Source organism: Dipodomys merriami, unplaced genomic scaffold (genome assembly GCF_024711535.1).
Source record: "Dipodomys merriami isolate MVZ:Mamm:240054 unplaced genomic scaffold, mDipMer1.0.p SCAF_413, whole genome shotgun sequence".
NCBI classification, from domain to species: domain Eukaryota; kingdom Metazoa; phylum Chordata; class Mammalia; order Rodentia; family Heteromyidae; genus Dipodomys; species Dipodomys merriami.
Genome location: NW_027205749.1, coordinates 446,315 through 451,953, shown reverse-complemented (window position 1 = coordinate 451,953; position 5,639 = coordinate 446,315). Strand labels below are relative to the sequence as shown.

The 5,639-nt window shown below is 33.6% G+C and overlaps 1 non-coding gene across 1 annotated transcript; it reads right to left on the bottom strand.

Moving 5' to 3' along the window:
• Positions 1-3,201: 3,201 nt before the first annotated feature.
• Positions 3,202-3,308, bottom strand: LOC138807176 (U6 spliceosomal RNA). The gene has a single exon (XR_011366076.1). It is a non-coding gene; the product is annotated as a U6 spliceosomal RNA (small nuclear RNA).
• Positions 3,309-5,639: the final 2,331 nt, after the last annotated feature.

The following is a 5,639-nucleotide window of genomic DNA, read 5'->3' as shown; positions in this document are numbered from 1 at the left end:
AATATATTTGTGCATGCACACAGTTGCTTTATTAATCTGTAGTTGAATACTGAACTTCGATTTATATATTAGCTGTTGTTGTGAATAATGTGAATAACAATGAACTACAGATATGTTGATGAGTTACCCAGAGAGAAATAATCGCATGATTGGTGGGTCAGATGATATTTCAACTTTTCGTTAGAAAACGGCATACTAATTTCTACAAGGAGAATACAAACCTGCATTTTGACCACGAGTGTAGAAAATTTCCTTTTCTCTACACTCTCACCAGACATTATTATATTTTGAGTTTTTTTTAAGGGAAGGTTTTTACTGTGTGCAGTACCTAAGACTGGCCTTAGACTGAAATCCTTCTACTCCAAACTCCTAAACGCTTGGAATTACAAGTCTTTACCACCACATCTGGTTCCTTCGTTTTTTTGATAAGAGTTATAATAGTTATGAAGTAGTATCATAGTAATTTTGAATTACATTTCTCTAATGACTTCTGTTCACAAAGCATTAAGCCAGCACTGAAGTTTTATTAAACGCAACTTTTTAAATCGACTGGCGATATTCAGGGCTTTTTGGAAAACATGTCTATTCAGAACTTTTGTCCATTTTTAATCAAGTTTCTCGTTAATCTCATCTTTAATCTCTCTATACAAAATCAATAATTAATTCAAGGTAGTAGAAAGGAAAAAAATAAATTCCTAACATTTTTCAATTTCAATAACATGATACTGCTTAAATTATTTTCTGTTTATGCTTGAGACTTTATAACTCAATTTAGTTAGACCTTTTACAAGGCTATATGTGTTTTATTTATTTTACATTGATGGTTCTTTATAAACCTGTGTGAATAATTTCCCTTGGTTTCTTTCTCTGTCATGTGGTTCAGATTTCAAAATGAAGAATAAATGGAAAGAAGCAAACAAAAATACAGTTCCTCTCATCTTATGATGCCTCTACAAAAACGAGGAAAGAGTTCATTTTTCTAAGGACATATGTTAGAATATCAAAAAGACAATTCATTCTTCTAGGTCTTCGTTATCTTTGTGATGTAACTTAAATGATGTAAAACACAATATATTGTTCAGATATTTTTATGTTTTATCAGGTTTGCACATCTTCATATGTCTTCAGCTCAGTCTACAACATTCCTTGATGATTCTCTCCGTGATAGTTTTACACTACCAAAACATAAGATAATCAGTTTGATTTACAGCATGAGAAGTTATCCACCTGGCTTCCTTGGAAGCAGAGCATGGTCAATAGATAACATTACTTCTGGTTGCTCACTGTATGTAATGGTTTCTCTAATACTTATTGTATTCTATTTAGGATTTAAAAAACTCTTGGCTCAACTCAAAGCACATTCATAGAAGTTTATTTTAAATATTTCATAAATTTTATGTCTCTTAATTCTTAGGATAACATTTGTTATAAAACTAACGTTATTACCATTTTAGTTTTGGGAAAAATTGTAATTAAAGACAGTAAGTGCATGGCCCAAAGACACACGGTGAGGAAGGAAATGATTCAAAGTTTCCAAAGGTCTTTAAGCAATACAAAAAAGGTAGGTAAAATCCCTATATTTTCTTACTCTCTCAATTCAATAGTCATATTGTCCAAGAAATAATAGCATACCAAATAATGCTCATGGTGATTGTTTTCTGTCACATTTTGTATTCAACACAGACTGTGTTGGTGACATTGGGTTAGCATGCACAGAGCTGAGCCGATAAATTGAGGTCCAAATAGAGGTAAATTTCTTCTGTCCCACAGTTCCATTATCCTTTTTAAAAAGTACTGAAACTTTTAAATATCATCCCTTACTGTCTTTTAAGAATCCAAAAACGAAATAAATTCACACATAATCACTCCTAAAGGCTTTCAAAGTAGGAGATTATTCTGAAAGCCTTGTATTAGTTGGTCCCACCTGTAATCCTATCTACTCGGGATATTTACTCAGGAGCCTGAGATCTGTGGATAACAGTTGAAAGCCATTCAGGGCAAAAAAATCATGGAATTATTTTTCAAATTTTTTAATGAACTAGCAAAGAGCCAGCAATGGAGTTGTAGCTCATATTGTAGCTCAATAATCTAGAGAGGAAAGGCCTAGCAAGAACTTGAAACCCTGATTTAAAACTCTGAGCATGCCAACACACATGCATATGTGTGTGGGTGCACGCATGAGGTCACAAACACATACACATTTATTCATATTTGCTCCATTCTTTTACTCTCTCAATTCAATATTCATATTGAATATTGGGGTTATATTTACATGAGCAAGTTAATTAGTAAATTTCCTAATAAGCATTGTTATGTCCTCCTTCATATTTCCCCTACCATCCCTTCCCTCCCACATCCAGAATTATGCTCCCTTCCCCCTTTCTCCCCACCTAAATTTTAAAGTTCATTTTTCAACATAGTGTCTTGTGCATCTCATTGTTACAATGGGTCAAACTGTATCCTTATTTGAGCATTTTTTCCCCTTCCCCTCCCCAAATTAGAGAAGTGTACATACAAGATGTAGGGGAACCAACTTCAAATACAATGAAAACAGGGGTTATAGCGTGGAGGAGGAACATATAAAGAAACCAAAAATGACATACCACATTATAAGTACGTTAGAAACAACAGCAAGAAACAAACCAACAAAAAAACTCGTGTCCTTATCTTGGTGTTCATTTCCCTTAACATCATCGTATCTGGTCATATGCACATAGCTTTTGACCTTTTCTGCTTATCCCAGACATATATTCGTTATTGAAAATAAGGGAAACCATGGGACCTATGTTTCTTTGGGCTTGGCTTACTTCACTTAATATAATTTTTTCCAAGGCTTTCCATTTCCTAACAAATGGGGCGATGTCATTCTTTCTGATGGAGGCATAGAATTCCATTGTGTATATTTACCACATTTTCTTGATCCATTCATCTACTGAGGGGCATCTGGGTTGGTTCCATATCTTAGCTATGGTATATAATGCAGCAATAAACATAATTGTGCTGGTAGTATTAGTATGTTCTTGTTTGTGATCATTTGGGTAAATCCCCAAAAATAAGATTGCTGGGTCCTATGGGATCTTTATGTGGAGTCTTTTGAGGAACCTCCAGACTGCTTTCCAAAGTGGTTGAACAGTTTACACTCCCACCAACAATGCCGTAAGATTCCAGGGTGGGCACATGCCCTCCAGCATCTGTTGTTGTATATATATGGAACGATCCAGGAATTTGCATGTCATCCCTGTGCAGGGGCCATGATAATCTTCTCTGTATTGTTCCAAAGTTAGTGTATGTGATGCTGAATTGAGTACAGGATATTTTTATATAAAAAGTGTAATTAATTTTATTAAACTAGACAATTCAGCAAAAAGTATGTTCAAAACAATTGTCATGAAATTTTAGAACCAAGTATTTCTTACATAAACACACATTTAAGTATAAAGTCTAGATTGATATGTCAAAAACAAAATAATTCCAGATGTTTGTTGTTCAAGAGATTTGTAGGAGGAGGAATTCAATTATTCTATTCAAGGCACCTGTCATAATAAACACTACAGCAAGTGTTAAGGTTTGTTAAAAGTTTTAATGTTTTAAATATGTTTAATTTTGGGAATTTGCTTATATATGCCAAAATTAGGACAGTTTGGCAAGTATAAACTTTTCTATAAAGTATTTAAGATTTATGGTAGCAGACATATACTACTAAGTATGTACATTTCAGAGTTTATAGAAACTTTATTAATGAGAAGTTCCAAAGTATTTGTGTAAAGAAGCAGAATGAAGAGTTAAGACTTTAACTACACAGTTTCTTTTAAAACTTCAGGGATTCCTAACTTTATTTGTTAGCGAGAAACAAATGATGATGTAAGCCATAAACAAATGATGAGATGAGCCATAACTGGTAATCTTAGTGGCTAATTTTAAAGACTACTCATATTCTATAAAACTCTTTTTGAACTTCATAAACTGCCAGAGCCTTGCAGGCAATGAAAGGGAATCCTGAATTAGGGGGTGAGGACGGAAAAATAAAGACATAAGACAAAGGATGGGGTCGGGAGGTCTGTAGCTCAAGACTAGAGCACCGTTTATTTTTAACTCTCCTTAATATATACTATTAGAATTCAAGAGGTAACCTAAGGTCACCATAGTGCAGAAAAGGAAGGAAAATTTTAATAAAAACAAGGTGCAGATTGAAACAAGACAAGGTCAACTGATAGAAAGTAAAACTAACACTACAGACACAAACCTGGGCACCTGGTGCTTTTCATGAAAGCCAGTTCCTTGTATGCGCCTGAAAGGGAGCACAAGGGTCAAGATGACCTTGGAGCTTTACTGTCGGCTCCCAACAATAAACTTAGCCATAGTTAAATTTACAGGAATATGAGAAAATAGTAAAATCTAATATGCAGTATACTTCAAAGACTGAAATTGGTTTGTTCTTTTATTTTTTTAATCATTAATATTTAATTATTGGTTTCCTTTATTTGTAGCAATTTTTTACTTGCTATAATATAATAAAACATTTGTAAGTCATCATTAAGAGGTCATCATTGAGAAGGTTACTGGGATGTCCATACCATTTTTTATGTGTGCATGTGAATTTACAAAGAGGAAAATTAAGAACAAAATATTTATTTAAAAATGAACAAATAGAGTCTGAATCAGGAGAGTTGGTAAATGTAAACACCTAAAATCTTAGCCCTAGGCTGACACAGCATTATTGCAGAGTTGAGGCCACAAAAGTGAGAGACTGTGTTTTGTTTTGTTTGGTTTTGTTGATTTTGTTGGTCATGGGGCCTGGGTTCTGTACCTCAGCTCAGGGCTAGCGCTACCACTTGAGGCACAGCACCTCTTCCATCTTTTTCTGCTTATGTTGTGCTGAGGAATCAAATCCACGGCCTCATGCATGCAAGCCAAGCCCTCTCACACTGAGCCACCTTTTCCACACCTGAGAAACTGTGTTTTAAAAAAATCATCTAAACAATATTTGCTTTCTGCTTTCGGTCATATAATGAAATATATGAATATCTTTTTATGTTTTTGTGAATTGTCGTACTTCTAAATTTATACTAACTTCAGCCTCTTTATCCTTTACCAAGTCATGAAATATATCTAAGAATTTGTTTCTGTGAAGATTGTTTTTCCATTTATAATTTCTTCTGCGTCATTTTTATTTTTATCAAAATAGCATTATATTTCATGTTGATGGGTTATCATACATCAAATATGAATATTCTCATACTGCTCTTGTTTATCTGTTATGCACTTTAAATATTATGATATTTCTCTCTCTCTTTCACTCTCTCATTTCCTCTTTCTCTTTCATGCTCCATGTCTGGTACTTAGAATTTCTGCTGGTCTACTATTATCCTTAAGGATCCACTGGTTTTGTGGCAGCATGATAGTGACCATCAGTTACTTTTGTATTCTTTAAGAGTTATAAAAGTGACGTGATATTATTCTTTGCGATTCTAAATGGCAAAACACCAGATCTCCCTTTTACTACTATTTATGTAAATTTTATCTCATAGGAATCATTGGGATAAATAAGATACTTTAACCTATAACCTAAAAGTACTTTTTCTTTTACAAACAATATTTTTCTTTTATTATCAGTTAGTAACTTCCTGTAATGAAAACAG